The sequence below is a fragment of the Mus musculus genome, chromosome 18 (genome assembly GCF_000001635.26).
Source record: "Mus musculus strain C57BL/6J chromosome 18, GRCm38.p6 C57BL/6J".
NCBI classification, from domain to species: domain Eukaryota; kingdom Metazoa; phylum Chordata; class Mammalia; order Rodentia; family Muridae; genus Mus; species Mus musculus.
Genome location: NC_000084.6, coordinates 61,600,390 through 61,622,021, shown reverse-complemented (window position 1 = coordinate 61,622,021; position 21,632 = coordinate 61,600,390). Strand labels below are relative to the sequence as shown.

General features: G+C 45.4%; 1 long non-coding RNA gene across 1 annotated transcript, besides 1 other annotated feature; it reads right to left on the bottom strand.

Annotated features, from left to right (window-relative positions):
- Positions 1–979: 979 nt before the first annotated feature.
- Gm41747 lies at positions 980–2,122 on the bottom strand. Its single transcript, XR_877470.1, has 2 exons — positions 1,831–2,122; positions 980–1,415 (listed from the first exon to the last, which is right to left on the bottom strand). It is a non-coding gene; the product is annotated as a predicted gene, 41747 (long non-coding RNA).
- Positions 10,922–13,620: an enhancer, noted in NCBI's record as "VISTA enhancer mm36". NCBI's record gives its function as "enhancer in: neural tube[5/5]" and the evidence as "EXISTENCE:transgenic organism evidence [ECO:0001131][PMID:17130149]".

The following is a 21,632-nucleotide window of genomic DNA, read 5'->3' as shown; positions in this document are numbered from 1 at the left end:
GTGTGTTTTCTTGTATTTCATCTGGGCCGGTTGCTCCCTGTGGCCATTTCTAAAAGGATTTGCAAGTCACGGAAAGCCTGGGCATCCAGCTGGGTTATTAGAACACTTGTCTATAGCATGCACAGAGCCCCACCCGAGTTCAATCCACGAATTCAGCATAAACTCAGCCTGGTCGTGCATGCCTAGGATTCCTAGCACGAGGAAGGTGGAAGCAAAGAGGACCAGGAGTTCAAGGACATCCTCGGCTACGCAGTGGGTTTGAAGCCAGAGTGGAGCACAGGAGACCTACCTAAAACAAACAAACTAACTAACTAAGGAGAAAGAGTGCAGAGGTTGACCCACCCCATACTTACAAGTCTAGCACATAGTTCCAGACCAGCCTGAACTACATAAGAAACCCTGCCTGGGAAAAAGGGAGAAGGTAGGGGGAGTTGTAGCTCTGTGGCAGTGCTTTTGTAACATTCAGAAGGTCAGGAGTTCAATCCCCAGCCCAACACAAAAGCATACAAGTGGGAGGTAGGATGGGAAGTGGGGAATATGGGACCGGATGGCATGACTCAGGATGGGGTGGGGAGCACAGGACAAGAAGAGGGAGGTCTCAGTGGCTGAAGTGGGTGCTATGCAGGTGTGAGCGCCTGAGTTCAGACTTCCAGCACCCACATAAAGCCAGGGGTACTTGTGAGACTATCATCCCAGATCCCAGGAGCAGAGAGAGGTGGATCATGGAGAGTCACAGCAGACGGCAGCCAGCAAAGGGTAGCCACATCCATACACAACATGCTCACAGATACACCAAACAAATGTTAGACAGCAAAAACAGGGCTAGAAATGTAGCTCCTGGTGGTGGGGGGTGGGGGAGGTACAGTGCCTGCCTACCACGTACAAGGCTGAGTTTGACTTCCAGAGTCGCATAAACTAGGCATGATGGGGTATGTGATCCCAGCAGTGACCCAGAAAGCAGAGACAGGACAATCAGGAGTTCAAGGTCATCTTTGAATACATAGTAAATTTGAGGTGAGCATGGGCTATGGGGAATCTTGCCTCAGAAAATCAAAACCAACCCAAACACACAAAACCACACTACAGATTTGGCAGACTTTCGTGATTCAAGACTGTAACCGTGGCATTTGGATGGCTGAAGCAGAAGGACCATGAGTTGAAGGCCATCTTGGGCGAAAGAGCAAGACCCTGCCTCCAAACTGAAGCGCCGCCATGGAACCCCTGCTGATTTCTCTGTATCTGTCGTTCATCATTCCCACAAATCCGCCTTTCCTCCAACCGACCTCATGCTCTTCAGCAGCCTGCGCGACTCCGGGACTCCCCCGGTCGCTTCCAAACCGCAGACTTTTGACTGCTCTATCTGGCTGGATCTCTTTCCCTGTGTTCCACCAGACATTGCAGAGTTCTTACATCATCTCGAGGCAGGAGAAAAAGGCAGGGTAAACAGAGGGGAAGAAGGAAGGGAAAGGAGGCCCTTACTACAAAGTCTCTCCCTCCCCATTATTTAGGGATTAGTTTCTGTTATCAAGCCCACAGAGATAAACCTTAGCTATCTAATACAGTGCCTTACTCAAGTACAAATTCATACCCCAGTGTCATTATTGTTATTATTATTATATTATTATTTTGCGTGTATGCGTGTTTTACCCTGTAATCCATGTGCACCACGTATGTCTGATGCCTGAGCCCAGAAAAGTGTGCATTAGATCCATCAGGTCAGATCCCCTAGAGCTGGAGTTACAGTTGGTGTGAGCTACCATGTGGGTGCTGGGAATCGAATCCAAATCCTTGGAAAAGCAGTCAGTGTTCTTTCCCTCTGAGCCATCTCACCGGGATCCCAGAGTCTTAACCGAAGCATGTTAGCAGCAGAGAGTTGATCATCCCAGTACGATGAGCCACAGCTACCTTTAAGGTTGCCCCTTTATGGGGACGATATTCCTTCTGCATAGAGAGATTTCCAAGTAACCTGAGCACGGGAGGCCTTGCGGTGGTCTCAGTTCTTTCCCAGACATTTTCTACTTTTCCGATGAGCAAGCGTAGACATTTGTCTATAGTAACCCTTGTCACCCAGAGACTTAACTTACTGGCTCTAAACTCTACCCAGGGCTCCTCAGGAGCCACCCCCACGATCTCATTCACTGAATAAGAATGGGTTCCTTAGCAACCGCGTGAGGTGGAATTTCAGAAGCTGCCAAAAATCTTACACAGAGCTACTGTAAAGACACACACTCCTTTACCAAGCCTACATATACCTGGACATGCCTTATTCTCTCCCTGACTACCCCTCCATGCTTAAATATCCTATAAATCCTTTTTAAATAAACCCTGTTTCCTATTGGTTTGTCCTGAAGTTCCTTCCTGAAGTGAAGTCCAGGATGGAGGGCTCTCAGACACGAACTGCTCCCGTTGCTGTGGGTGACAGCGTGGGCTGTCTCCTACAGTCTATTAAACACTGGATTTGGCGGGGTAGGGTGGCCCAGGGAATGTTGATTCATCCTTTAGAGCCTGAAAAGCTAAATGATTTGTCTAACACCCTAACATATAGGATTTATGCCTCAGCCCCCAAACAATGCAGCTGCCTTGAAATGGGGGAGGGGAGGGAGGTCACTCTTCTCTGGCCTGGTCACTATTGTTCAAGGGTAGGGATCATCTCTGTCCAGGGCCTGCTCATTCTCCAGCTCCAGTAGACTGTAGCCTACTGTCCACCTCAGAGCTGGACAGGCCAGGCTCTTCATGGCAGGATCCAGAACAGGCCTTTCTTGCTCAGGTGGCCCTATAGTTCCTGAGGCTGGCTACTGCACAAGCAAGCGACTGCTATGACTCATGGGCAGGTTGGGTAGCACCTGCCTGGCTAGAGAAGAGCAGTGGCAATCAGATAGCCCGGTGTGAGCTGGCAAGGCAGCTGGTCCACCCACTCTCCCTGCCTAGGCAGGCCTCAGCTGTGGCCCTTGTTTTCCCCCACATGGACAAAGCATTTCATGAGATAAAGCTTTAACTAGCTGGGCCCAACAGTCAATGCTGACTCCCTTCATGGACATCCATGATTTAACCAGGTCTGATGGCACACACCTGTGATCCCAGCAATTGGGAGGGAAAATCAGGAGGATCGTGAGTTCAAGGTAAACCTGTGTTACCTATCAAATTGAAGCCAGCAGAGGCTGTAGGAGACCCTATCTCACAAAACAAGGGAGCTAGAGAGATGGTTCAGTGGTTAAGAGAGTATGCCAGCCACTCTTGAAGATGATCTGAACTCAGTTCCCAGCACCTACATCAAGTGACTTTCAAAAGGCTCATAAGTGCAGTCCTGGGAAATAGAACACCTCTGTGTCGTGTGTATTTTTAAAAGCTACCATCTTTGCCAGGGTCTGACTGCACTCTGGCCCCTTCCAGCTTCCCTTTTTGTTCTACCCAGCCTAGCTTTGGGATGTGACCGAGCTACCAGCCCACTCCTGAGACCCTTGAATCCTCAGATAAAAGACATACATGGCTAATTCCTTCATAATTTGCCTTCTTGGCACAATTGCAGGGTGTTACTATCTTCTGCCTGAAAAAGCATGTCCTTACCAATGTACTATTTTCATCTCTCCACCTTCCCTAAACTCAGTGGCTAGTTCCACCTAGACCCTGCCAAACATCCTTGGCCAACCACCTGTAGCCCAGACCACAGGCCCTAGCTCTCCCCAAGATCTCACATGATTGCTGTGTTCTTCTTCCTCCAAAGCATGGCAGAAAGATCCTCTCTCTGTCCCTCGTCTCCCTTTTCCTCCTGGCACCTGGAAGTCCTACCTGTGCCTTACACTCAGCAATTGCCACCACCACCACCACCACCACCACCACCCCCCGACACCTTTTTTTACTGACAAATCAAGAACCAATTGGGTAACAGAATGTTAGCATCAGAACCTCCCCTTACACTTCTGGCCTCCAGAGGCACTTGTACACACATCACACACATGCACGTATAAGTTTTTTTGTTTTTTTTTAAAGTCTTTCAAAAATAATGAACAACAACAAAAACAATCAAAGCAGTGCCGGTGACAAGGCTCAGCCAGGGGGAGCACTTACTGGGCAAGCTTGGCAACCCGAGTTTGATCCCCAAAATCCAGAAAGAAAGGAACTGACTCCATACAGTTGCCCTCTGTCTTCCACAAGCACTGTCACGTGTGCATGTAGATCTACATACATCATGCACATGCATACATCATGCACATGTGAGTGCACGAGCACACACATACAAGTAATAAAGTAAAAATTTAAAAGAAAAGCCATCAGTTTATCAGATGTGGGCGCTCATGCCTGTAATACCAGCACGTGGGAAGCAAAGGCAGGAGGATCCAGAGTCCAAGGTCAATGTCGGTTATTGGGTGAGTTTGGGGGCAACTTAGAGTTACTGAGACCCTGTCTCAAAAACAGGCCTTCAAAAGATGCCACCAACCCTGAAGATCTGAGTAGAATTTTTTAAATTAATTTATTTTTTATTACATATTTTCTTTATTTACGTTTCAAATGTTGTCCCCTTTCCTAGTTTCCCCTCCTAAAAACCCTCTATCCCCTTCCCCCTCCCTCTGTTCCTCAACCCACCCACTCCTGCTTCCTGGACCTAGCATTCCCCTATACTGGGACATAGAACCTTCACAGGACCAAGGGACTCTCCTCCCACTGATGACCGATTAGGCCATCCTCTGTTACATATGTGGCTAGAGTAGAATTCTTTTTTTCTGTTGTTGTTTTTTTGTTTTTGTTTTTGTTTTGTTTTGTTTTGTTTTGTTTTTCGAGACAGGGTTTCTCTGTGTAGCCCTGGCTGTCCTGGAACTCACTTTGTAGACCAGGCTGGCCTCGAACTCAGAAATCTGCCTGCCTCTGCCTCCCGAGTGCTGGGATTAAAGGCGTGCACCACCATGCCCGGCCCTGAGTAGAATTCTTAAGACCCACATGGTCAGAAAGAGCTGAACACTGCAAGTTGTCCTCTGACTTCTATACATGTACCATAGCACATGCACACCTACACACACACACACACACACACACACACACACACACACGCCTTTTTAAAATCAAATGAACCTGTGGTGCTTTGAATGAGAATGGTCCCTAAAGGCACATATATTTGAATACTTGGTTTCCAGTTGATAGACCTGTTTGGGAAGGATTAGGGGGTGTGTCTCTGAGGGATGGCTCAGAGGTTTAAAAAGTCCACTCTCTGCCTTGTGCCTGAGGATCAGGATGTAAGTTCTCAGTTACTGCTCTAGCTCCATAGCTGTTTGCCTGCTACCACACTCCCTATCTCAGCAGTCAGACTCTAGCCCTCTTAAACTGTAAGCCCCTGATAAACTCTTTCTTCTGTAACTTGCCTTGGTCATGGTATCTTATCTCAGCAATAGAAAAGAAACCAAGACAGATCTCTAGTGAAGGTGGGGATCCCCCCAGGACCACAGAGTGCAACAGCAGAGCTTAGCCAAGAAAGAGTAACCACATAGATACACACACACACACACACACACACACTCACAGACACACAAAATAAATAAGTAAACGCAGCAAAAGCAGGAATAGAGTGTAGCTCAATTGGAAAAGTGCTTGCTTAGCATACACAAGACCCTGAATTTGACTTTGTAAGCATCCTGAAACTAGGCACAGTGGTGTATGTGACCCAGGAGATGGAGGCAGAGAGGATCAGGAGTCCAAGGTCATCTTTGGATACACAGTAAGTCTGAAGCAAACATGAGCTGTGAGAGTCCCTGTCTCAAAACAGATAGGAAACAACAAAGAACCACTATGGATTTGACAGGTTTGGGGAGCCAGGGCTGTAATCTTAGCGCTTGGGTGGTGAAACAGAAGGACTGAGAGCCGAAGGCCATTGTGGGCTATCTAACAAGACCCTGTGTTAAAACTGAAGCCATGCCACGAAAACCCTACTGATTTCACCATATCCCATGTGTGGGGATGACACTAGAACTATCTCAAGATAAAGAAAGGAGCCAGCCTGGTTCATAACCTGTATCCAATGTCCAGTCCAGCCACCCATGCTCAGTGATCCAGCTAAAAGTGGAAAGCAGAGAGATTGGAGAGATGGCTCATCCGCTAAGAGCACTTGCTGCTCTTGCAGAGAACCTAGGTTTGATTCCCAGTGACATGGCGGCCTCAATCATTTGTAACTCCGTTTCCAGGGGGTCTGATGCCTTCTTCAGAACTCTGGGGACACCAGGCATGTATGTGGTATACACACATAAACACTGATACACATAAAATAAAAAAAAATTTTTTTTGAGTTTTAAAGTGGAAAGCAGAAAAAGGAAGATTAATACAATGTGGCTACACTGGGAAGAGGGGCAAAGAGAGTCAGGGAATTCTATTAAGTCCATCTGCCAGGCTCCTGAAGTGAGATCAAAGTTCAGAGGATCAAGGAGATATAGCTGGTTCTGCTACTTTGTGGCTTCTTCTTTTTTCCATCCTTTATCTCCCCCCACCTCCAGTTTCACCCCTCACCACTAGATAGGAGGAAAGGGGGGACAGAGGGAAGAAAGAAATTAGGAAAATTCCTGAATCTAATCTCTTTCCCTTTGTTTCTTCTTTGAGCACAACTACTAACAAACTACAACCAACCTCTCTAAATGACCAACAAGCACTGATGCTAAACATGGTGGTGGTGGAGGTGGGTGCTATAGCATTTTTATACCCTCTAAGAAGTTCCCAGAATTCCTAAAATTACACCATCACAGAAATTATCTGCAGCTGGTAAAACCACATCTCTGCTAGAGCATGAGGCAAATCATATTCAGCTGCTGTGTACAGTCCAAAGCAGCCTCACGTCCATACACATAGGATTAAAGCAAAAGTACATTTTTATAGAACATTCCTGTGCTTTTCTAAAGAAATAGAATTCCAAACTTCTCGCTACATTGATGTGCACATCTAAGCAGTGCAGGTCAAGGTGTGGTTCCTCATCACCAACACATCTTTGTCTGGGCTTTAGCCTCATCTGTAAGACAGTCTGACAAGTTGTTGGATTTGTGTAAAATCCCTTTACAAGTTTTCTGTCTGGTTGGTGCCTTTCCCTTCTCCCAGTATGATTTCCTGGGGAAATTCCCTTTTTTTGGGGGGTGGGGGATCCATTGTTTCAATAGTCTGAGATTATCTCCATTTACCAGGCCAGTTACAATGTCATAATGAAAGCCAGGGGCTTGTGGGTATGGCTCAGTGGAAGCACATATGCTGACAGTCAGAGGCCTTGGGTTCAAACACACCACATACACACACATACACATACCACACACACACACCCCACACATACCACACACACAGAGTCTAGTATCTAGTAACTGGGTTTCATTCTCATAGGCCTCAGCACTGTCTCTGAGGGATGGAGTTCCTTCAAAAAAGGATGTGGCTTCTGGTTAGAACAAAGGCTAATGCACAAGAAAGTTACCCATGCAGCAGCTTTGATGTTGTGGCCTTACCTTTATTAGACATGGAAAGAAGCCAAGGAGAGAGCCCTAATGGAAACCAAGATGATTAATGTGGCCCCAAAGAGGCAGGAATCCAAGTAGATGCAGATACAAAAGCCAAGCTAATGGCGTGAGGGAAAATGCTAAGGGCAGAGAGTCAGGGGCCAGCGCCAGCCTCTGGAAAATTTTCCAGAGTGGTTCAGTGACTTAGTGGACTTTGCATTGTGTCAGCGCCAATTGTAAATAGCTCAAACAGCTGACACCAAACGCTTCCAGCAAGCTGGGCTTTGAAAAGCACATCAGTGGATTGACTGGCTAATTACAAGGGCCCAGGGCCCAGTCTGTCTGCTGGAGGCAGCCGGCTAGGTTGCTAGGGTGAGGGGCAGAAAACAGTCCTGGTTTTCAGCCCAAAGGAATTTCAGGAATCAGACACAGCAATTCAAACCTGAAGAAGGGAGACAGAGGCACAGGGCTTTCGGCTCCTCACTTGGGAAACTGAGTCCCTAGAGCAGACCAGCTCAAGAAGAAAAACACCAGTGAACAGACCGCAAACTTGCACCCTCTGTCTCGTTCTCAATTTCCCTAATGCTGAAACCCTTTAATACAGTGTCTCGTACTGTGGTGGCCCCCAACTGCAAAATTATTTCATGGCTTCTTCATAACTGTAATTTTGCTACTGTTATGAATCATAATGTAAATACCTGATATGGAAACCCCCAGAGGGTTCATGACCCACAGGTTAAGAAACACTGTTCGAGAAGCTACTTTCAGAACAACGTTTGAGAAAAGAGGTAGTCAAGGCATAAGATGGAGAAGCTGGTGGGCTGACTACTGTTTTGTTTTGATTTGATTTGATTTGTTTTATTTGTTTTGTTTTGACTTGTTCTCACCAGGTAGCTCAGGCTGGCCTTGAATTTGCACTAGCCCTTTTGCCTCTGCCTCCTAATTGCTGGACTTACAGGCATATGCACAACACCTGGCTTGTGTACTGGACTTGTATTCCAGGTTGGCCTTGAACTCACTGTGTAGCAGAGGATGACTGAACTTCTGATTCTTCTGCCACCACCTCCTGATTGCTAAGATCATGGGTGCTCAGTGCCATGCCTACTGTATGTGGTGCTGGGGACCGAGGAGGGCTTCGTGTACACTAGCCTAGCGAACTGCATCCCTCCATTAGATACTATTTTGTTTGTTTGTTTATTTTTATCTGTGTTATAACCCTGCCTGTTCTGGAACTCAGGCTAGCCTTGGAATCACAACAATTCACCTGCCTCTGCCTCTGCCTCTGCCTCTGCCTCTGCCTCTGCCTCTGCCTCTGCCTCTGCCTCCTCTGCCTCTGCCTCTGCCTCTGCCTCTGCCTCTGCCTCTGCCTCTGCCTCTGCCTCTGCCTCTGCCTCTGCCTCTGCCTCTGCCTCTGCCTCTGCCTCTGCCTCTGCCTCCTCTGCCTCTGCCTCCTCTGCCTCTGCCTCTGCCTCTGCCTCTGCCTCTGCCTCTGCCTCTGCCTCTGCCTCTGCCTCTGCCTCTGCCTCTGCCTCTGCCTCTGCCTCTGCCTCTGCCTCTGCCTCTGCCTCTGCCTCCTCTGCCTCTGCCTCCTCTGCCTCTGCCTCTGCCTCTGCCTCTGCCTCTGCCTCTGCAGTACTGGAATCAAAGGTGTGTGCCACCACACCCAGCTACTATTTTTAGATAAAAGATCTTTCAGGCTTTATTTATTTATTTAGCTTGTGATACGCAGAACTCTAGTGATCAAGGGATTCAGGCATTTATAGATGCTGCACAGAAAAGGAAACAGGACAAGACCCTACAGCCATCAGCAGCAAGGCTGTGCGACAGCTGGAAGGTGTCCCTGGGGCCATTAACTATAACAGACACAGGAAATCCAACCCCTCGGGCCTACCGAGTGACTAAAAGGATACAAACCTGACATCCCTGCCTTAGTTTTGTTTTCCTTTTCTTTAGAACTCAGGGTCTGGCTGCTACTGTTCGTTTGTTTGTTCGTTTTTGATACAAGTATTTTTTTCTGTATAGATAGCCCTGGCTGTCCCAGAACTCACTGTGAAGACCAGGCTGACCTTGAACTCAGAGATCTGCCTACCTCTGTCCCCTGAATGCTGGGATTAAATGTTTGTGCCACCATACCACTCAACCAGGCTGCTGCTTTAACTCCACACATGGACATATTGGCCAGTCACGGACTGTTTAAGAAGGGACCCTCTGAGCTCCCTTCTAGGCTCAAAGATACAAAATATAAGATATGTAGGGCAACCGATTGCTCCAAATGTCCAGAGAAGGAGCAGATAATGTTCTAAGACCTCAGTCTCCTCGTAATCCAAGACCAGACCAGCCTTGAGAACAGATCAACCCGAGATGAGCTCGCTCCCTGCCCTCATAGCTTTGAAAGTTTTAAATTGGCACACACTAATTATAATGTGTATTTATTTATATTATTAGTTATTTATATTATATAAATTATAATACATAAATCAGTCACCCCATTACTCTTTCTTGTCCCTTTTACAGTTCTGCTGCTCCCTTCCTTTTTCCAATTAGCTTGCTCCTACTTTTATGCCTCTCCCCCCCAATCTAGTGACATTAGCGTTGCTTCTAATGGATGACTTCCCAGTGTCTATACCCCTGAAAGGGGGTGGGGGGGCTCTTAGCAAGCATTAACTGCTTATGATCTTTAGGGAATGGCGGGGCTTTGTGAACACCTCTTCATACTTTGAAATACACATGTAAAAGCTTAATCCTGTACTAACAGTTGACGGTCTTACATGTCTACCAACGACATTTTCAGATTCCTCCTGCCTTAAAGTAATTTGTGTTTGTCTATCCTTGAGAGTGCCATGCCTGGCATACCTGTGGAGGTCAGAAGACAACTCTGTGTGGCCATCAACTCTCTCTTTCTACCATGTAGGTTCAAAGATTGGACTCAGGCTGCCAAGCCCAGTGGCAACCTTCCCTACCCACTGAGCCACCTTGCTGGCCCACGTTATTGTTTAAGTCACAAAATCTTGCATTCTCTGCCTTCTCTGGTCTATACCCCGCCCCCCAAAGAAGGATGAACACATCCTTGGGCGACAGATACACTCATTTTGAGACCCTATGTCCTATAGATTTTACCTGTCCCAACATCATTGGCTGAGCGCAGGCTGTGTGTGAGCCTATCGTCGAATTACACATTGGCTCCTTTGAACACCGAGGACGGGCTTGATGTGGAAGAGTCGTGGCCACCGAGGAGCTCTCAGTCTGAACAGTTCCAGAAACGTGATTCCAAATATAGTTAGGACAGAGCTACTGTGAGGGCAGGGGAGCATGGGGATGCTTCCCAGAGACGTGCACGTTGGTAAAGCGCAAAGCATTTGCGAGAGGGGCCAGATGCACGGTGAATCCTGTGAGAAGCAAGTGCACGGGACCTGTTAGGCACCGGCGTACAAACTGGAGCTGGGATGGACCGAGGCCAAGACCTAGAGCTGGGGAGACTCGTAAGCAGGGGTCAGAACCAAGGAGCCACGGAAGCAGCACCTATAGGAGATTATCATGGGAGCAGGGCATGATGGCACACACCTGCAATCTTGACAGGAGGTAGATCCAAGAGGATCAGAAATTCAAGGTTACCTCCGTCTATATAGTGAGTTCAAGAGCAACCTGGACTCCATGAGCTACGTGAGCCCATCTCAAGGAAACTTCAGAAATGATAAAGGCTAAATTAAGGGACACAGTGTGGATGGATGTGGTGGATATGGAAATAATAGAGACCATAACTAAAGAGGCAGATACCCATTCCCTAGGTGGACACGGTAAGTGCACAAATGCATAGCCGTGGGAAAACATGGGCTTTGACCTTCAGGCACAAAACCCTCAAAATTCAGCTCTCCAGTGGCAAAAAACTGAGGCACACAGTGACCAGCCTAACAAACCACCTGAAGCCGAGGGTGGGCTGGAGGATCAGGGAGGAAGCAGAGGGAGATTTCAAGTCGAAGCCATGTCTTGTGGGAAGAGACACCAACGCATTGAACAGTAGGTGTGTAAGACTGCCTACAGACTCAGCCTTGGAGAAAGAAAAGTAAAGAAAAGGTTCAAGCTACCAAACTTAGGTCTGCAGCACTGGTCTTCTGAATCTAAACTTGAAAAGCCAGACTCCCAGAATCTGGATAAATGTTGTCACAACTGCCTTTGACGTCTGGGAGTAGTGGCCCTGCCCTTAGCCCTGCACCCCGGAGGCTGACTCAGGTAGATGTCTTCAAGTTCAAGGTCAGACCATTCCAGGCGGAGCAGGGCCACACAGTGAGACCTTGTTTTAACAAAATAAAACAAACAAACACACAAACAAAGTCCATTTACAGCTAGGGAGATAGCTCAGCGCAGTTCCTGACTCTAGAAAGAGGGTTTTGTTGATTAATGGTGGGGCCACTTCAGATTTTAAGATTATATACAGGGGAAAAGCTTTTCTCTCATATTTGGCAGAGCCCAAGTCCAGCGAGGCACTGGCACCATGCTGCCGCAAAGCAGACTCTATTCTAAGTGGGTGTTCACTGGCATGCCTGTTCTAGAATTTTGAGTACAAGAAACAGCGACAGCAGAAATTCTTTCCTTTCTCATTCCTACGCCACCAACAGAGAGCCATGGCCGCTCACGCCCCCTGCCTCCCCAAACAGCTGTTTGTCATTTATGGGAAAGCTGCAATTCTAAACCCTCAGTAGATTTTTTTTTTCTGGCTGTGTTTGTACATCTCCTAGCAACGGAGGGAGTCACACAGCTTGTTTTCCTATGTGACAAGCCCTGAAAGAGAGGCAAGGAGCCAGCACAAAAGCCGTGAGTTTACCAGGCCTGGGCTCTCTCTCCCTTCCTGGAAGGAAGACCTAACTCAGATTTTGAGGATACGGATAAAAACTGCCTCTCGAATACTTGCAACTTTCTCTGCAAAGCCTGTGAGACGGAAAGTTAGAACCAAACACCTAGGGCGGTCACTGTCAAAACAGGCTGGCTGTCATACCCCCTGAGCTGAGATAACTGGTGGCTTGTCTGTTTCCACTGGCTTTCCCTGCCTCATCCACTCGGGAGGCTCAACACATGGCTCGTGTTAAGGAGAAATCCACTTTGCCTTGTCCACTGCAGTAATTTGTAATAGGTAGTGCTGGCTAACCAAACAATAAAGTCTACTTTTGACCTCTCCATATTGTCCTGTAAAACCCACTGGGTTTAACTTTCTCCAGTAAGTTCATTATCTTCTGTCCTTGTGTCCCTGGAACTCTGTTCAGCTGGTCAGTTCTAGATCCAAGTTTTCAGTGTAGAATTCATCTTGCTCTGCATGTTACCACCAAAGCCACATCTCTGCCCCACACTGTCGCCTCAGGTGTCATAGAATTCATGGAACTGTCACTTTCATAGAAATGATAGGTAATGGATAGACAGGGTGATGCTCAGTAGGTGTCTTAGTCAGGGTTTCTATTCCTGCACAAACATCATGACCAAGAAGCAAGTTGGGGAGGAAGGGGTTTATTTGGCTTACATTTCCATACTGCTGTTCATCACCAAAGGATGCAGGACTGGAATTCAAGCAGGTCAGAAAGCAGGAGCTGACGCAGAGGCCATGGAGGGATGTTCTTTACTGGCTTGCTTCACCTGGCTTGCTTAGCCTGCTCTCTTATAGAACCCAAGACTACCAGCCCAGAGATGGTCCCACCCACAAGGGGCCTTTCCCCCTTGATCACTAATTGAGAAAATGCCTTACAGTTGGATCTCATGGAGGCATTTCCTCAACTGAAGCTCCTTTCTCTGTGATAACTCCAGCTGTGTCAAGTTGACACAAAACTAGCCAGTACAGTAGGTAAAGTTTTGCTGTAGGTACGAGGACTTGAATTCTAATCCTTAGCATCCATACAAGTCAGGGGGTGTGCACATGTAAGCCCATACCTGGGGTTAGAAAAAGGTGGCTACCCAGAGCACACTGATTGGGCTAGCTCAGGTTGACTGAGCTAAATCTATAAATAGGTTGACTATTTATTGATGGGCTGGCAAGCTCCAGCACAGTAGGTAAAGGTGCTTGCTGCCAAGCCTGAGCCTGAACACATATAGCAGAAGGAGAGAACCAGTTCACACAGATGTATGCATAAGTTGTCCCCATAAATGTATATGTATGTATGAAATGATAGCTACGATGACCACAGTGGATTTTATTAACATTTGAGCAGCAAGTCCTTAACCTGACTTCATTCCATTCACGACCAGCAAAATGCAGAACATGTATATATATATATATATATATATATATATATATATATATATATATAACCAAGGTCTTGTCATCTCAGACATACTAGGCCATGCATCAGGTCCTAATTTATCCTGTCTTTCCTGTCTTTGTCTGTGTGTTTGTTTTTGAGACAGGGTGTAGCCCTGGCTGTCCTGGAGTTTGCTCTGTAGACCAGGCTGGCCTTGAACCCAGAGATCGACCTGCCTCTGCCTCTCCAGTGCTGGGATTAAAGGCGTGCACCACTACACTTGGCTTACTCTGCTTTCTACTTGGCATCTCTTTTTGCCAGGATTGTCAAACTTGACTGTGCATGTCCTGTGTGAAACTGCTAGACCCTTCCCATTCTATGGGTCTAGGTCAAGAATGTGACTCTCTGCAGCCAAATAGAGTTCAACCCCTAGCCTGGGGATAAAAACTGAGACACTGTAGAAGAAGAAGAAGAAGAAGAAGAAGAAGAAGAAGAAGAAGAAGAAGAAGAAGAAGAAGAAGAAGAAGAAGAAGAAGAAGAAGAAGAAGGGGGAAGGGGAAGAGGAAGAAGAGGAAGAAGAAAGAGAAGAAGAGGAGGAGGAGGAGGAGAAGGAGGAGGAGGAGGAGGAGGAAGAAGAGCTCTGTGTCTAGAGTTCCCCTCTACCTCTTTTATATTCAGTGGTCCTGGGCTATGGATGTAGCTTAGTAGTAGTAGTGTTGCATGCTGATGAGACCCTGGTTTCAACCCCAACCCCCAGCAGCCTGACATAAAGTGCATGCACATGTTTAGGTATAGGATATATATACATATACATATGCATTTGTATGTGCTCCACATTTTGTTTATTCTTTTCTTGGCATTTTGTTCTGTTTATTCCTTCCATCACCAATTCAAACGTAGTACTCAGAGACAAAACAACAACAACAAAAAGAAAAAGGAAAGGCAGGGAGTCCAATTTTTTTTAATAAGCATAAGAATATTTTTATTATAATTATTTATATTTTAATTAAAAGAAATCTGAACTTACATTTGAGCTTGAGATCTTTTTCTGGACTAAGGCTTTAAGTCAATGATCTTATTTAATATTACCACAATGCTATAAAATGGAGTTCTTTTTTTTCCCATTTTTTATTAGGTATTTAGCTCATTTACATTTCCAATGCTATCCCAAAAGTCCCCCATACCCACCCACCCCCACTCCCCTACCCATCCACTCCCCCTTTTTGGCCCTGGTGTTCCCCTGTACTGGGGCATATAAAGTTTGCAAGTCCAATGGGCCTCTCTTTGCAGTGATGGCCGACTAGGCCATCTTTTGATACATATGCAGCTAGAGACAAGAGCTCCGGGGTACTGCTTAGTTCATATTGTTGTTCCACCTATAGGGTTGCAGTTCCCTTTAGTTCCTTGGGTACTTTCTCTAGTTCCTCCATTGGGGGCCCTGTGGTCCATTCAATAGCTGAATGTGAGCATCCACTTCTGTGTTTGCTAGGCCCTGGCATAGTCTCACAAGAGACAGCTATATCTGGGTCCTTTCAGCAAAATCTTGCTAGTGTATGCAATGGTGTCAGCGTTTGGAAGCTGATCATGGGATGGATCTCTGGATATGGCAATCACTAGATGGTCCATCCTTTCGTCACACTTCCAAATTTTGTCTCTGTAACTCCTTCCATGGGTGTTTTGTTTCCTATTCTAAGAAGGGGCAAAGTGTCCACACTTTGGTCTTCGTTCTCTTGAGTTTAATGTTTTTAGCAAATTATATCTTATATCTTGGGTATCCTAAGTTTCTGGGCTAATATCCACTTATCAGTGAGTACATATTGTGAGAGTTCCTTTGTGATTTGGTTACCTCACTCAGGATGATGCCCTCCAGGTCCATCCATTTGGCTAGGAATTTCATAAATTCATTCTTTTTAATAGCTGAGTAGTACTCCATTGTGTAAATGTACCACATTTTCTGTATCCATTCCTCTGCTGAGGGGTATCTGGGTTCTTTCCAGCTTCTGGCTATTATAAATAAGGCTGCTATGAACATAGTGGAGCATGTGTCATTCTTACCGGTTGGGGCATCTTCTGGATATATGCCCAGAAGAAGTATTGCTGGATCTTCCGGTAGTACTATGTCCATTTTTCTGAGGAACCTCCAGACTGATTTCCAGAGTGGTTGTACAAGCTTGCAATCCCACCAACAATGGAGGAGTGTTCCTCTTTCTCCACATCCTCGCCAGCATCTGCTGTCACCTGAATTTTTCATCTTAGCCATTCTGACTGGTATGAGGTGGAATCTCAGGGTTGTTTTGATTTGCATTTCCCTGATGATTAAGGATGTTGAACATTTTTTCAGGTGCTTCTCTGCCATTCGGTATTCCTTGGGTGAGAAATCTTTGTTCAGTTCTGAGCCCCATTTTTTAATGGGGTTATTTGATTTTATGGAGTCTACCTTCTTGAGTTCTTTATATATATTGGATATTAGTCCCCTGTCCGATTTGGGATAGGTAAAGATTCTTTCCCAATCTGTTGGTGTCTTTTTGTCTTATTGACGGTGTCTTTTGCCTTGCAGAAGCTTTGCAATTTTATGAGGTCCTATTTATCGATTCTCGATCTTACAGCACAAGCCATTGCTGTTCTATTCAGGAATTTTCCCCCTGTACCCATATCTTCGAGGATTTTCCCTACCTTCTCCTCTATAAGTTTCAGTGTCTCTAGTTTTATGTGGAGATCCTTAATCCACTTAGATTTGACCTTAGTACAAGGAGATAGATAGTACTGGATCAATTCGAAATCTTCTACATGATAACAGCCAGTTGTGCCAGCACCATTTGTTGAAAATGCTGTCTTTTTTTCCACTGGATGGTTTTAGCTCCCTTGTCAAAGATCAAGTGACCATAGGTGTTTGGGTTCATCTCTGGGTCTTCAATTCTGTTCCATTGGTCTACTTGTCTGTCGCTATACCAGTACCATGCAGTTTTTATCACAATTGTTCTGTAGTACATCTTTAGGTCAGACATGGTGATTCCACCAGAGGTCCTTTTATCCTTGAGAAGAGTTTTTGCTATCCTAGGTTTTTTGTTATTCCAGATGAATCTGCCGATTGCCCTTTGTAGTTCGTTGAAGAATTGAGTTGGAATTTTGATGGGGATTGCATTGAATCTGTAGATTGCTTTTGGCAAGATAGCCATTTTTACTATATTGATCCTGCCGATCCATGAGCATGGGAGATCTTTCCATCTTCTGAGATCTTCTTTAATTTCTTTCTTCAGAGACTTGAAGTTCTTATCATACAGATGTTTCACTTCCTTAGTTAGAGTCACGCCTAGGTATTTTATATTATTTGTGGCTATTGAGAAGGGTGTTGTTGGGAGTCCAATTTTTAAAAGAAGGAAAGATTTAGCTGTGTATGTCTGGATCTACATATATGCACATGTCAACAGAGGCAGGAGAACATGAGATGTCCTGGAACTGGAGTCACAGGTGGCTGTACACAGATGCGCGCGCGCGCGCGCACACACACACACACACACACACACACATCCCATGTGGGTTCTAGGAACTGAGCCCAAGACCCCAGGGAGGACAGCAAGTGCCCTTAACACTAGGCCATCTCTCCAGTGCTCAGAATCCAATGTCTTCATAGTAAGTAAGTTTAGTGTTTTCCCTGGTGGCAGTGCGTGTCTACATGTGGCTTTATGAGACCCTTCAGCAGTAGTTAACCGTATGGATTTCTTTCCCCATGGATACAGTGCCTCTTCCTCACTGTAAGGGTTTGAAACAGTAAGAGTTTGGCCTTAGAAAGGCCAAAGCTGAGTATCGCAACACTTCCTATAGCACGGATGAGTTCTGGGTTTGCATCCTGATACAGATACATCAGCCTAGACAGACAGCAGCACCCAGAAGACATTTAGATGTATTTACCCCAACAGGGCATTTTATCAGCCTAAAAATAGGAACCTTCCTTCAGTACAGCATGGTACGTTCCCAGTCATGACAAGTTTTTTCAGGTTTAAGCAAGAGTTGGCAGTACACATATGACTTGATTAAGGGGCCAGAGTGGCTCAAGTGTGATTGTGTTTTCTGGCTACCACTGACCACCCCTCGACGCTGCACCCGTCACATCCATCCTCCAGACACTTTCTCCTACTGCCAGTTTCATGTCGCTTTGTCAGTCTCATCGTGCACCCACACCCCGATATTAACAGAGGCAGGTGGATTTCTGAGTTCAAGGCCAGCCTGGTCTACAGAGTGAGTTCCAGGACAGCCAGGGCTACACAGAGAAACCATGTCTTGAGAAAACAAAACAACAAAACAAAAAACAAAAAACAAACAAACAAAAAAACAAAAAAACAAAAACTACCCAAAGCCAGAGGCCAAATCAACCAGTTTTACTAAGTCCAGACTACATTTCCACTTTAAGTAGATGTGCATGTTAGCCAAGCAAATCAGCTTTGCAATGAAAACACACCTGTCTCCTCCTGATTCTAACTAGCTTACAGAAAACAGTGACCCCACTGTGTCACTGTCAGGTGGTATACACTGGAGCCAATGGCTGGTGGGCCCACACCCACAGAGATTGTTACAATTGTTTTCCTTCCTTGAGCCAGTAATGTTTCAGACCTGATATTGTAATGTAGAGAAAAGGCTACATTGCAGAGGAGGAGCTTTTGAGCCCCACTACCCACTTAGGATTTTGACAGTGAGTCAGCTACAGCAAAGATGGAGGGGTCACACAGAATCTCTAAGCCAGTGGTTCTCAAACTTCCTAATGCTGTGACACTTTAATTAAGTTCCTCATGTTCTGATGACCCCCAAACCATAAAAGTATTTTCATTGCTACATCATAACTATAATTTTTGCTACTGTTATGAATCATAATGTTGAATCTGATACGCAGGATGTTTTCATTGTTACAATTTGAAAATAACTAAAACATAGGAATTAATCACAAAAAATTATGTAATTATTTATCATAGAATATTTATTTCTAATTACAAATAAATGAAATTTTGTCCTGAAGCATGGTGTAACATGGGTAACAGTCTTTTTTTTTTTTTTTTTTTTTTTTTTTGAGACAGGGATTTTCTGTATAGCCCTGGCTGTCCTGGAACTCACTTTGTAGACCAGGCTGACTTCAAACTCAGAAATCTGCCTGCCTCTGCCTCCCAAGTGCTGGGATTAAAGGCATGTGCCAGCACGCCCGGCTCATGGGTAACAGTCTTAACAGGACAATGGTAAACTACACAGACAACATTTTGTGACAGTATGCATAAACATCCAACATCAGTGTAAAGGTTGAGATTGCTTCTTTCTCACCCAATCAGAAATTGCTAGGCAGTCGTTGCAAGAGAGCACAATTAAGACAATTTCCTACAACAACACTATTTCTGTATGTAGACTTGATAACAAGTTGGAAAGCTCTGTTCCACAAAGATGTGTTGTTAGAAATGGGAAGAAAAAAAAAAGTGCAACACCGTCTCAAAACAGGGCATAACTGCAACCACCTGATCCAGAATTTTGTAACTGAAGTTGTAGAGAAATCAGTTCTCCCTGAATCTCTGTTAATAATTTCATTGAACTCTTTCTTTGCTGCCTCAGAAACATCTTCAACTTTGGCTGTGAATGAGCTTCTAGCAGTGGGGTGTCAGGTAGATTTGGAAAAACAATGAGCTTCTTCAAGCATGTGCAAATTCTTTCACAGAAATTATCCTCATAATCCTTTTGTCTAATTCAATGTTATGTTTCCAATCATAACTTGAACAGTGTTTCTGGCCCCTGGTAATAGTTAAACCTTCAGAAAGGTGTGAGGATCCATAGCTCTGGTGATTCTGAGTGCCATTAAATATGAAGCTTCCACAGATGCTACATTTCGTTTGTGGTACTTGCCACCAGTGTCAAGTCTGACTTTCTTGAGACCATCAGCTTTGCCTCTAAAATATCATTGGTAAAGTTTGGATGTTTGCTATCAAAATGGCAGTTTAGTTTCTTTAGCTTCATAGATTTGGCTGATAGAACTGCACAACAAATAATATGTTGCAGTTTCCAACTCCTACTGTAATAATTGAGGTAAAACTGAGAGGACTTAGTCAAAGGCAGGCTGACTCCATGACAGGTTGTAAACTGGCAGTTTGGAAGACTAGGCCTTAGTTTGTTTCTCAGAAATGAGGCCCCGGATCCAGGATCCAGAATGATCAATCAGATCAACCCCTAGAGAGAGAGAGCTAATCAATGTAATAGGGCACATACCCTTCCCTGGAGTTTTCCTAACTGACAATAAAAGCTGATCCTGCAAGTCCAACCAGAGGTCTCCATTCCCAAACAGAGAGACCCCTGCAGGGAGCTAAATAAACACTCTTTGCTTTAGCATACTATTTGAATCTAGGCTATCACTCTTTGGTAATTCTTGGATCCTAACATTTGGGGGCTCGTCCGGGATTCTAGGGAGACTCAACCCCCACCTTTCTTTTTTTTTTTTTTTAAGATTTATTTATTTATTATATGTAAGTACACTGTAGCTGTCTTCAGACACTCCAGAAGAGGGAGTCAGATCTTGTTACAGATGGTTGTGAGCCACCATGTGGTTGCTGGGATTTGAACTCCGGACCTTCGGAAGAGCAGTCGGGTGCTCTTACCCACTGAGCCATCTCACCAGCCCCAACCCCCACCTTTCAAATCCATCGAATCATGGATGAGCTGAGTATTTTGGGGAAATTTCTTTCCCCACTGATTGGGAGTGCTCCATCTGTGTCTGTATCTCTGTTTTTCTGTTGTCAATCTGGAAGCTGAGGGGGACAGAGCAGACATGTATTCTGTCACCAGGCCTGGGACCAAGGTGCTCCTTAACCCATCTGGGAGAACTTGTTAGTTCTAATCTGATTTCTGAATCTGCTATAGGTCTGTGGGCCTCCTGTGTACAGGAAGAAAGAAAGTCTGCCTGTGAAAGACTATCTTTAACTATGGGTCTTTAATCCTCACATTCACAGAGAGGAAGACCATCTGAGACAGCCTTTCTGCTTTGCTTTCACTTTCCTGGAAACACTGTTCTATGTTTGTCTGGGATTTTGTCCTTGTGTATAAGTTCTTTTTGAGATGAGACAGGCAGAGAACACTGCACTGGGCTTGGTCCTGAGTCATTTCAATAACTTCTCCTGAGTTAGGTCTGGTTGTTCTTCCTGGCAAACTAATGGTCTTTTGCAGGAATGAATGACCCTCCTCCAAAGTAGGATGGTCCAAGGAGGGAGCTTTCTATCTCTCCCACCCCCCCAAACTCTATTGGTTGTCCTTGGGGCACTGGCCTGTCCATGTCTGACTGTTATGTCTATAGTTTCATTTTGTTGCTTAATTGTTGCCCTATGTTTCATATTTGGGGGGGGTTAAAGAAAAATAGTTTTCCTTCAATACATGAATTCACAAAATAAAACGTTTGCAATGCAAGTCTGAGGCATACCCAGCCTATTGTCATGGCTCCAGCCTTTCCTAGCCGTGCTGTGTGCTCCCACATTTTCTGCTCCATTACTCTGCCAGCTTGAATGGAGACTTCCAAACTGGCCATCTGAGGACGCATTTAACCTGACTGAGCTGTCTTCTTCAGACTCCCTGGGAATGCTTGTCTTAGTTTGGACTGATTGTTTCATACTAAAAAAGATGGGTCAAACTTACCTGCCTACTGTTTATCCTTAACTGAGTCTTAACACAGGGATTTCTAAACTGGTGCTGCTCTCAAAAGCCCTGTACCTGCAGCTAGAAGCTGAACATTGCTAGATAAACCCCACCTCCTGAAATGAATCAAAGTGGCACTAGGCAAGAGCCTGCTTGATCAAGTATAAGCTGTTCTTAAAGCATCTCAGTTTCTCTGGTAAGAAAGCTGATGCTAATCCTGCTACAGAACTTCTGTGTCCATGAGAACTGGATCCAACATGTAGCAAGGTGCTCCTTCCTTGAAATTATAGCTAAAAGAACGAAAAAGGTTTTGTCTGTT